Source organism: Coturnix japonica, chromosome W, assembly GCF_054131305.1.
Source record: "Coturnix japonica strain WE chromosome W, WE-NBRP24, whole genome shotgun sequence".
NCBI classification, from domain to species: Eukaryota; Metazoa; Chordata; class Aves; order Galliformes; family Phasianidae; genus Coturnix; species Coturnix japonica.
The window spans coordinates 3,224,143-3,236,582 of NC_140701.1; the positions used below are offsets into that span (position 1 = coordinate 3,224,143).

The window sequence follows — 12,440 nt, forward strand, 5'->3', positions numbered from 1 at the left end:
TTGAGGGAACTGTGGGAGCAATATCCTCTAAGTATAAGCTGAAGGGATGGCCTTCACATCATCTAGCTGTACAACAAATTCCTATCTAGAACATGTGCATCTGAGAGCATTATCTGAGGCTCCCAGTGTGATCAGTGGAGAGAAGGAAGAGGCAGTTTTCAGACATGGTTCATCATCCTCAATGGGGTAGATTTAAGAGAGAATTAATGGTGCCTGGAATTCTATTGTCTGTACTTTACAGATTACTGCTGGCTGTAGGATGGCGTCTGTTGCAAGTGCCTCTCTAACTTATCTCCAGCATGTAGATGCGTGTATTTTGAGAGAGGCATCCTACCCTAAGTGTATGTTACTCAAAAAGCATGTTTTCTTTCAGAAAAACCTACTGAGGTAACAAAACAGCTGGAGGATAAGACAGCAGCAGCAGGGCAGGACATCAGCCTGAGCCGTGAGCTGTCGAAACCAGATGTGAACATCAGGTGGTACAAGGATGGCAAAGCAATCAGAAAAAGCCAGAAGTACGACTTGCAGCAGGAGGGAACTGGGGCCATTCTGATCATCCATGACTCTACCGCCAAGGACAGCGGGGAGTACACCTGTGAGACAGAGGACTCTGAAACAAAAGCCAGGGTCACTGTGCAAGGTGAGTTGAAAAGCACACTGCGGATGGCATGTAGAGAAGTCGAGGTAAATATCTGCAGCCTGTGGGTGATGTTTTTCTCTTCTGTTTCCTTGAGCGGGATCAATTCTTAGTTTTCAGAAAATATGGTGGATTAAAATATTTTAGTTAAAATAATCTCTAAACTGAATGATAAATGGCATGAGAAAGCAAAGCTGAGAACTAAGCTCCAGAAGAGAAAACAAAGTCAAGTATGGCATATTTAGAGACAGGTGAAGAACCCTTGAGCGCACTGAGGAGTACTAGCATACTCTGGAATGTCTCTTGGGCTCCCTACAGTACACATACTTGCTCTGGGGCATGTCTGGATGTCTGTAGAGCTAATTGCAGGGCCCTGAGAAACCTCTGGGGCACATTAGGGGGCACTGGTTTCCATGTGAGTGTTTCCAGGTTCCCAGAAGTCAACAGGGAAGCCTTTGGAGACCCCTTGGGAAGACTCAGTGGGGCCCTAGAGTGATGTAGCAGCTTGTGTTGGTTGCATCTGCTTGGCAGGGAAGCGATTTCCCTGGTGGGAGCTGACTGACTGGGAGGTGATTCCCTTGGTTTAATTAATTTAATTACCTGGATTATAATTAAATAACACTGTTCAGCGTTCAATCAAGATTATATTTTTCCAAAGTACTGCAGTCGTGCATCTGTAGCAGCTTTCCTAAAATATATCGAGTTTATTCAAAATTCCAGTGATGCTCCTAAAGCACTTGAAGTGCATTTGAGGTGGAGAGTGACAAAACAGCTCTGAGAGAATCATCATCAAATCAGAACATTGGAACGGTAACTAATAGCAGAGATTCTGATAAGAATATTTAAATTTTCAAATTACCTTTTTCTAAAGTTGTATTTCACCAAGTTTCATCAATGTGCACACTGAAGAGCTGACTTGCTATGTTTCTTTTTATAAAAAATCATGTGTTACAATTGAGAAAAGAAGGTATAGCATGTAACATCCTCCAAGTAAAGTGCAAAAAGCATTTCTTCACAGTTCCAATTAATGTCTTAGGTTTTGTTCAGACTCACTAAATGATGTATTTCAGGGTACATCACATGGGAATATAAGAAGACTATTCAGAACAGGAGCTGCAGAGCAAGATGAACAGCATGTGAAGGTAAGGCCGGGAACCAAGGACACAGCTTTTGTGTCACTCAGCCACCTGTGGCAGAGGTCAGGATTTCAGCAGGGATTTCTGCAGACGTTCCTTGAACACCCCCAGGGTGGGTGACTCCACCACCTCCCTGGGCAGTCCATTCCAGTGCCTGGCCACTCTTTCTGAGAAGTAATATTTCCTAATGTTCAGCCTGAACCTCTCCTGCCGCAGCTTGAAAACATTCCCTCTAGTTCTATCAGTAATGACACGAGAGAAGAGGCCGACCCCCAGCTCACTGCAACCTCCCTTCAGGAAGTTATAGAGAGCAATGAGGTTTCCCCTGAGCCACCTCTTCTCCAGGCTGGACATTCCCATCTCCTGCAGCCTCTCCTCATATGGCCCCATTGTGCTCCAGACCCCTCACCAGCTTTGTTGCCCTTCTTTGAACACGTTCCAATGCCTCAGTGTCTTTTTCTCAGTGAGGGGCCACAAACTGGACACAGAATTAGAGTTGTGGCCTCACCAGTGCTGAGTACAGGGGGACAGTCACCTCTCTGCTCCTGCTGGCGTCACTGTTTCTGATGCAAAATGTATGTAAGTGTCACATGTGTGACATCCTTTTTGATGGAGTTCTGTGACTGGAGTTCAATGGATTTGAGAGCTGACTTGAAGCCTGTGGGCATCACCCAGGAGTTGGGGTGAGAGGATGAGGCGTAGGAACAGGAACCTCTTTGGTCGTTATTAACTCCCAACTTTTTGGTCAGGAATCTCTGTGTGTTTCTTTATCATGTAAAGAACAGAGTCATTGTGCAGCTTGTGAATGAACTGATTCACGCCTGCTGATTGGTGCTGTTCTCTACAGGGAGCTGCAATGGAAATGGACACTTGTGGTCCACTGTCCAGCCCCCTCCCGTGTTGGATTTTCTGGGCTTTGAGACACGTCTTCCAGATGCACTTTGTGTTATTTCTGATGTGTTGACCTGTTGAGCTCCAGCCCCAAAGGAGGATTCAAGTACTACCATTGGGAATGTAGTATTTCTTGCTAAACAGAATTCATGTGCACCCTTGTCTTTCGTCTGCACAAAGGATCTTGTAATCATCTCTGTCTGTGTTTCTTTTAGAGCCAGAGATGGAGCAGAGAGGAACACAGACTTGGGTGAATCTTCATTCAGGAACAGGGACACGTCATGCTCATCTGAGGTGTCTGGCTGACAGCAAGAGCAGAGAGGTAAGTTTCATAGGGTCGCGTGCCCATTTTATTTTATTTTTCATTCATGATGCATAGAGGCGTTCCCCAGACAAAGTGAGCATTTCTCAACTGGACTTTCTAGAAATGAGCTAGGCAGTGAAAATGGGTTTGAAGCATTCCTAAGAGCCCCGCAAGAGAATGCTGAGAGTTAATCTGGCACCCTCCTTTGGAAACGTCCGTTGTCTGTCAGCTCTTCAGCAGTGCCCTAACACCTCCCATTGCGCTGCCACACCAGGATAGAATTCCAAGCCCACACTGAGTCCTGGAATGTTGTGGTGCCGTGTTGGAATCAGATGTGACCACGTGGTCTTGGCTCCCCGCCTTGTGGGGGGTCATGGTGGACCAGGCTGTTGGCCGTTGGTGATGTCATAAGCGGCTGGAATGAGGGGAGGAGCGGTGCGTTCTGTGTTCCTTTGTGGGTGAGCTAGTGGTCGGAGTGGTTGGTTGTCTTGTTGTTCTTGTGCCTTTTGTGCCGTTAGTTAGTTAGTTTTGTTAGTTAGTTTTGTTAGTTAGTTAGTGTTGTTAGTTAGCGTTGTTAGTTAGTTACTGTTGTTAGTTAGTGCCGTTAGTTAGTTAGTGCCTTTAGTTAGTTAGTGCCTTTAGTTAGTTAGTGCCGTTAGTTAGTTAGTGCCTTTAGTTAGTGGCTTTAGTTAGTATCTTTAGTGCTTTTTCTTCTCACCGTCGTGTGCAGCAGCTTGTAGGTAAGCTGAGCTGACGTGGGATGGATGGGTGGGCAGTGAGGTGTTGAGAACTGCTGGCTGCTTGAGCTCACAGCACCGTATTGCTTACTCTTGACCATCAGATGTAATTTTCCCTGGTACACACGTTCCAAAGGGGGTATCAGTAAAGTTGGCATCTGTCCACTGCTTCTTCCATTGTCTTTGCTCAGTAGTGGAAGCATTGTAAAGTTGCTGGGCGGACAGGCATCACGTAGCCTGAGACTCAGCATGTCTTGCAGCAAGTGGGTGGGACAGTTGTGCTGTGTGTGTTATTCCATGACTGTCTTAGCCCTGCTCACTGACCTGCTCTTTCTCTCTCCTCTCCTCACCCTCTGCCCACTGCCTCGGTGCAGCTTTTGCTCTCATTTCATCCGAGCAAAGCGACAAGGAACTGCTGCAGATAGCTTGAGGTGATCTCACTGCCAGGTACGTGCCATGTTTTGTCCCCCCGCATGGTTTTGCCGCAGGGTATGCGCGGGTAGCTCTGAAGAAGTCTGTCCATACTGTGCTGTGTGAATACAGAAAACAGAAGTGTGTTTCTGCTCTGTTCCAGCTGTTCACACTTGCTGTGATGGGTGCTGCGTGCAGTGGGATCAGCCGTGAGCCTGAGTTGGCGGCGACGGAGGTACAGTATGAAGCTCTGGCCGGTCTTTTTTCCCTGTGTTGAGCCATTAGAAGGAGCTGCAGGTGTACTCTCCTGCAGGAAAGAATGGGCCAAAAAGGGCCTGGCCACTTGTCTGTGCCAGTGCCATTGCTGATTAGTCTGGGTAGAGAGAGATGCATCTTTGCATGGCCTGGCAATGCACTCCAGAAAGGGAAATAACTGTGATGGGACGTGCAGCTCCTTCTGAAGTGCTCCTGATAAGGACGGAGCGCATTTGCTGCAGCTTTCTTTGCAGATGTGCTCCTCACCTTGAAATCCTCCTGGTTTGTCCTCATCTCCTGACCACGGCCTGTGCTCTGTTTTGCAGGCTGATAACATGCGGGAGCCGCAGCTGGTGCGTGCTATGTCATCTTTAAACGTACCAGCGATTGCGGCAGCCCATGTTATTAGGAGCCACGTCGCCCAGGGGCCGGATGAGCTCTCTCTGGAGGTAAGCAGTTCCAGGCGTTCCTTGTTGTTGTGCACAGAATTAGTACAGAGTGTGAACGCCTCGGAAATACTCTCATATTTTGTGTCGTAGAAGAAGGCTTTTGTTTTAGCTGTGCTGAAGCTGGGATTGTTGTTTCAATCTTTTGCAGGTTGGAGACATCGTGTGCATTGTTGATATGCCACCAAAGGAGATGAGCCCCTTTTGGAGAGGCAAGCGTGGCTTTGAGGTAGGCACACATTTTTGACTAGAGAGCACAGCTTCAGTAGAGTCGGGAATCTCCGGTTGGAGCTGCTCTGCCTGCACAGGATGGCTTCTGGATGCAAACAGTTGCCCTGTGTCGGTGTCAGAGGACCTTCCCTTTGGCTCTGGGCTTGGGCTAATGCCCACCTGTCTTTTTGTTCTTATTACAGGTTGGTTTTTTCCCTGGTGAGTGCGTGGAACTCATCAGGGGAAAACTGCCCGAGTCCATCCTACATTCGTTGCCAAAGCCAGGTGCGTATTTTACATTTGACAATGCGGGTTAGTAAAATGGGGTCTGAACGTGGCTTTCAGGGGGTTCATTAATGCCCGAGTTGAGCAAGCTTAGAAAGAGAACTGCATTAAGCTCCTTGGGCACCTCCAGGGATGGGGAAAATCCGTTCTTGCGTGTCTTTGTTGGGAACATGCTTTCTGTTGTTACGTGTTCTGTTGAATGTGTTGCACTCGGCCTCGTCCAACCGAGCCAGGGCTGAAATGAACTTGTTTTTTTGTTTTGTTGCGCAGAGCCAAAGAAACGGGGCAAGTTCATCTCCTGCCTTCGTTCCCTGTTGAAGGCCTGCCCCAGGAGAGCGAAGCAGCCTGAGCCTCCAACATTCTCGGGATCCATGTCCCTGCTTGACATCGTTGAGAGGTATTTAGCCAACAGGACTTGAGGGCTGAGCTGTAGGAATGGAAGCATCCTCTGCTGTTTGAAACAGAGCGCTTTTCTAAGCTGTGTTTCAGCAGAAACCAGGCATTGCCAGGAACAGGCAACTATTGGCAAGGGTTCGGTGCAGCTCTTCCCTCACCCTGCACCACGACTGACAGCATGCTCTGTTTTCTCTGCAGAATGAGTTCTCCCAGTAAGAGGTCAGAGTCAGCAGCTTGCAGTTGGCGTTCCTGCTTCTGCCTGGGCAAACCATCCCCTGTGGCCAAACGCCAACTGCAGAGCAGTGCCAGGGAGCCCTCTGAAGCTGAAGTCTTGGTCCTGGCAGGTAAGCATGCAAATCCAGCTTTCAAAACACTGCTTGTCAGCAACACAGGTAGAATTCATGCTTTCAGTGGGCTTGTACATCCTTCTGGCATTCAAGCCTGTGCCTGACATCTTCAGTTGACCCCTGTCTTTCCCAAATGAGTCTCTTGTCAACACAAGAGCTGGACCTGCACGAGGATCACTTTCAAGACAGTGACACTGTTGCTAGAAGCCTATTTGCTTCTGCCCACCATCACTACATAGCCAAATGTCAAGAACCTGTTTCAAGATTCATCTTGTGAAACTTTGACACTAACTGCTGTGCGTCTACTCCTTCCTAGGTGACCCGAGCCCTTGTATATCTCCAAGACGCCAGGCATGTTACGATGCAGCATCCTGTGATTCCATCAATGAAGAACTGTTACTAAGCACAGGATGCTGCAGTTCATATGAAAGCCTTCCGTATAACATCAGTTATAAAGAGAAGAATGCCATCATCGTTGAAGCTCTCGTTCATCCCATACCTGTTGAAGCTGCTGACCTGAGCCTGCCAGACTCCTCAGGCACCAGCCTGAACCGAGTGCCTTTCGAGGACAGCCCAGCCCAAGCACAGCACGATTGCCCCGACAGCAGCACAACCATGCAGGCTCAGGTCAGCATTACAGAGGAGAAGCCAAACATCTTGGAGGGGGAGGTAGAATCAGGCCAAGAGTCCCAGGCTCCGGGCAACAGCACGACTTCTGAGACACTCTCGTCAGACAACAGAGAATGAGTCCCATCTTTCCTCCAGACCTCACACCCCCTCCTTTTTCCTATTGAATAAAGGCACGCTCGTGCTCAATCAACGCCTTGACTGAATTCTGAGTTTTCATTCGCAGAGATTGGGATGAGTACAAGAAACAGCAAGACAGCTCAGCTTGCAATGCTCTGGCTGTGGGGTGCGTGCAGGGACACTGTAACCATACAGGGAAAGGCTTCCACTGCTTCCTCAAGCTGTAGTCCAGCCCTGCTACTGCTCTGTGGCACAAAGCCCTGAGGGATGTTCCATATTGTTAACCTAAGTGAAGCCAGCTTCATGCACTGTGTTTTGTTGTTGCTGGGTGAGAGGGGGATGCACGTAGGTGAGAAGATGAGCATTGCTGGATCTGCCACGAGTGTCCCTTCTGCCTCTAAGAATATGTCCTAAGTAGGATGTGAACACTGCTGGCACTTCCTCATTGCACGTGCTTGGAGGATCTTCAGTTCTTGCACATTTCAGGATGTCTGTCAGTGACTACGAGGAAATTCTCAAGTACTAGGAATTCCATGAAACAGTTGGAACGGGTAAGTGTCATCTTTGTACAGAAACAGCACGCCTAACAGTCTGTCTCACCACTCTAGAATTAATCTGAGAATAGATTAACAGCTCTTGTCAGTTCTCTAAGTCAGGTTTCATTTGTATAAATTTGAAATTCGTTTTTTAAACCAGTTGGAAATTGTAATGTTATATTAGAGAAGAATTCACACTCAACTTTAAGCATCTGTGTTTTGATTTGTAGGTGGTTTTGCCAAGGTAAAACTCGGGCGGCATCTTCTGTCTGGTGAAAAAGTTGCACTAAAAATCATGGAGAAAGTTACTGTAGGGGTAAGCCAAAAGGCATTTAAATATGATAATATCTTCTGTTGGAGTTGTGGAGTTCTCAAGAACACGGGGGCAGGTGGGATGGTACATACGAATGCAGCCTACTGGTCCCATTGCCTTTTGAAAGATGCTGTAGAGCTGGAAAAAGTTTAACAGAGCACCACAAATCTTGTTGCTGGTTGTTCAGAGGGCAGAATTCTCTGGCATTAAAATGGAGGAAGTTATTACATCATTACATTACATTACATTATTGTTACATTATTACAGCAACTTTACCAAAATGCCAATGAAAATGCTGAATGTTTTACTTTTCATTTTTCACAGCTCTGTTTCAGAATTTCTATGGGAGTGATGTCAGTCATTGCTGAGTTGATGTTGAATTGTGTACTGTCCCATATGTGCTTGTTCTGTTCCACAGCAGTCAGATGTGGTACCTGGTATGTCACAGTAGTTAGCGATTTCATCGCTTGCTTTTATGGTCTCTTAAGGATGACTTGCCTCATGCTAAAACAGAAATTGATGCCATGAAGAACTGAAGTCATCAACATGTTTGCCCATTGGATCACGTAAGAGAGACATCAAAGAAATATTTATAGTCATAGAGGTAAGAAATAGTTTCTGCTTTCTGTGCTGTCTTTCTTACTTATCTTTCTCTGATACTCTCTAAATGCATTTTCAGATAACCTTATCTTACAGGGAAGCTGTTTGATTGCATTGTTTCTAAAGACCGCCTTTTGGAAGAGGAAGCTCCAGTCTTTTTTTGACAGACTGTTTCAGCAATTGCTTCTGTTCACAGTCAGGGTTATGCCCAGAGACCTCAAACCAGTGAGCCTGAACTGCAGTCAGTCTTCCATAAATAATAATGAATGTGTTTTTATTTTTCTGTTGGCAGAGAGAGTTACAGTACTCCACTCCATTCCAGTGGATTGCAGGAGAGAACTGAAGGGGGGAGAAGTAACACAAAGTAGAACTCATGGGTTGAGATAGAATTATGTACTGAGATAGAGAAAAGGATAATAGTTATGATGAATGCAAAAGCAATTGCTCACCACCTACCAATCAGTGTCCAGTTAGCCTCCTAGTAGTGGAAGAGATTTACATGAAGTTCTACCCCCTTCAAAACTCCTTCCACAATATGTCATATAGTATGGAATATCCTTTGGCCAGTTTAAGTCAGCTGTCCTAGTTCTGTTCCTTCTCACTTCCTTGGGCTCTCAGCTGAGATTGACTGTGGCTCTGTACAACGCTGCCTGGCAGCAACTGTAAGCATCACTGCGCTATCTCCATTGTTTCTCTAGAATGAAAACGTAGTATTATATCAGACACTGAAGAAGATAATTCAGTCCCAGCTGAAACTCTGACAATAACTTGTGCTTAGGATTCTTTCCCTACAGGAAATGTTAGATATTTATTGCTATGTGGTACTGTGTTCTGTAGCTGAGCTGGATTTTGTTATCCTTGAAGAAGTATCTTCCTCTGAAAGGGGAGTAAAACATGATGCTCCTAATGAGCGGAGCAGAGACACAGATCTGATCTGAGTGTTGGTTTCACATTTTTGTGATGCTCTTTGCTGCAGTTTGTATCTAGAGAGAAGCCCTTGTGGTGTCAGTCTGTTGTGTAACCTGCTCTAGTTCTGTGCCTCAAGGAAGAGTGATCCTTTAAACAAATGGCGGCTGTACAGAGGGTATGGGGTGAGATGCATTCCTCTGGCCCCATCCAATGGATTTTCTGTCACAAAGATCATTCTCCCCAGCTTCTCTTCTCTGAGTGGGAGCTTCAACCCCCTGCACAGGCTGGAGGTCATCCATAGAACTTGCTTCAGAGTTTGTTTCAGGTTGTTATCCTTCCAGGCCAAAAACCAGATACAGTATTGTAGATGTGGTCCAGTGAGTGTTGAAGCAGGAATGACTTGTCCTGGTCTGGTTGTGCTGCTTTTTAATGCAGCTGATGATCTTGTTGTACTTCTTTTCTGTCAGAGCACACTGCTGACTTGCATTCAGCCTGTGGTCTCTCACCACTTGTCCTCCTAGTCCCCAGGTCCTTTCCAACAGATACAAGCTAGTATTTCCCACCTGGGATATTGGAAGATGGGAACTTGCCAGCAGTCAGTGAAGATCTCTGAGACAGCGAGAGCGAGCGAGCTTTGAGTAGACTGGGAACCACTGTCCACAGCAGGAAATAAGAGAAAAGATGTTTCCTTGGGCATTTGGGTGGAAATCATTCCTGACTGCTTTCTCATCCACCGGGAAAATCTGCTGATTGACAATTTGAAGCTGATAGACTTTGGACTCTGTGCAAAGCCAAAGGTAAGAGTATCTGTTAAATCAAATACAATGTGCCCCCAAGTAATGCATGTTTGACCACCGTATGCAACAGGGGCTTGTCCAAACAAACTCCTTAAAATCAAGCTGTTTCTGTGGCTGACATGTCATTGCATCTTGTTTGGAATGGCCTGAACTGTATGAGAGTGGTTAACAGATTGCTCAGAAGCACAGGTAGATAATTTTCTCTAGCTAGACTCCCTGTTTTCATAGTCTAAGCTGTAGATAATCTTGTAGGTATGTCACCTGTCTTATGCAAGGGTCTGTAATAGGAGCATGGGGTTGGTGTGCCTAAGGAACCCTCTAAGGAACTGCATGTAGGATGAGATTGTGGATAGAATAAAATGACTTTTGCAGGTGACGTACAAATCCTGTGATTGCATATGCTTGAACTGAATTGTTTCTTGATCTTCAAACTGATTTCCAGAATCCTTTATTAACATGTAAGATGGGTGCTGGTAAGAAAGAATGGGAAGACTGCCTTACTGATTCCAAGAGAATTACTTGTCCTCAAATGATTTTTCCTGGCCAAAGTTAGAGCCTCTCACAGGTAATCGAGACCAACAGGCTGTTGTTGCACAATCAACAGGCACAATCTAGATGATCAGCTGAGGAAAAGAAAGCATCATGCCAAGGGTACTAGATAAGTGAGCAGCTTGAGATCTGCACATTTATGTGATACTCATGGTCTTAGACAATATTTGTTTAGTGAGGTCACATTGAATGAAAACAAAATCTAAGATTAATGAAAATATACAAAGGAGAAGAAGCCTCTGAGGCTTCTGAAGTGTTATGACCAGAAGACATAAACTCTGTTTTTGAAAGAGCAATTTGCTCTGTTAATTATCCATCATTTTTGTGCAGTCTGTTTTGTCAGACTTGTCTTTAGCTTCCAAGTTGTATGTGAAGACTTGTTTGCACTGTAATGCACAATGTACGAAAAATTGAGAGATGAAAATGTGAAGAGTTTTTCTATCTTTGATTTCATGTCTGGAATTTTGGAACCCACTACTTGCAGTTGTTAATCTGTCCAAACTGGTCTGGTTTGCAATGCCCTCATACTTCTTGAAAAGCTCTGCTGTTAAAGGCAGAACAATTCCTACAAGTGCCATGGCCCCACTGTTGTTCTAATTCTTGTTTCTTTGTTTTCCACACGCTGCTTTTCAAGCCTCCTTTTTCTTTACAGTCCAAGTGAGAATTGCACTGTGAGGTGTCTGAACCTTGTTGTGCCTCTACATAAAGAGAACAGCAGCAAAGCCTGACAGGTGACTGTGCTGACAGCTCTCGTAGCCAGTAACACGTAACTGTGCTAAATCCCTTGTGATGGCTTTGATTTAATTTTTGCCAGTGAAATCCTTGTAAAAGGAACTGCAGCAGTGTGATGAGCTAAGGTGAAGATGCTGGTTTTAGTAGTGCTCTAAGCTGAGTGGAAGGGCAATTGAATGAGGGTTATATGCTTTCTGTGGACAATAAGGTTGTGGTGCTGTTGGGGTGGGTCCAGAGGAGGGGCCACTGTGATGATCAGAGGGTTGGAGCAGCTCTCCTATGAGGAAAGGCTGGATTGTGGCTCTGGGCAGCCTGGTCTGGTGGTTGGCGACCCTGCACATAGCAGGGGGTTGGAACTGGATGATCTTTGAGATCCTTTTCAACCCAGGCCATTCTATGGCTGTACAGTTCCATACTGGAACAAATATAAAATGCTAACTATGTAAAACATGGAGTCAAACCTGTGTGATTTGTCCACACCAGGAGGTGATTAGAAAACAATTTTTTAAGCTACAAAGCTGCTTGCATGAAAGGAAAAGAAAATAAAACTACAAGAAAAAGGGAAAACCTTTCTTCCTGAAAATAGGAAGAATAATGGACCTGACATGAAATTTGGGTGAAGCTGCCTGATTTTATGAAGCTATTCCTGTTATTTTCTTGGTGCTGTGTTTCCCAAATGAGTGGTTTCTGGCTGTGCTGCAGCACCAGTCTGCATGTGAACATCAGCTCTATTCACCATCTGGGAAGATTAGGACTTCCCTTCTCCCACCAGCACCACTGAATTACAGTTACTCAGTGGTTAAACAAAGGAATCCTTAAAGAAGGGTTTACAGCTGTCGTGTTATCTGAAGTGCTTGGGGCATTCTGATGCTATTAAGCTCTATGTATTAACAAGTTCAAAAAGAAAAGGTAGGCATCTGATTGTTGTGCCAGTTTCTAAGTGATTTGGAAAGCTGTACCACCCAACCACTCCTTCTATTTGATGGAGGTGACAAAGCTCAGTTTAATTTCTGACTGCTGTTTAAATCCTGAAGCTGGAGCTGGTTCCTGGAGCAGAAAAAGCTCGGAAGCTGTCCCTCCTACAAGCAGGCACCTCTGAGCAAAATATGACATCTCGATTTCTGATGGTAAGGTCAGGAGATCTGATTCCAGCGTCTAGCTTTCGGCTTCATGCTGTGTTAGTGGGACCTTTGGCATCTAGC

At 45.6% G+C, this 12,440-nt stretch overlaps 1 long non-coding RNA gene across 1 annotated transcript; it reads left to right on the forward strand.

The window, feature by feature from the left end:
• Window positions 1-452: 452 nt before the first annotated feature.
• LOC146754248 (uncharacterized) lies at window positions 453-2,919 on the forward strand. The gene is made up of 3 exons (XR_014938874.1): window positions 453-640; window positions 1,708-1,779; window positions 2,880-2,919. It is a non-coding gene; the product is annotated as an uncharacterized LOC146754248 (long non-coding RNA).
• Window positions 2,920-12,440: the final 9,521 nt, after the last annotated feature.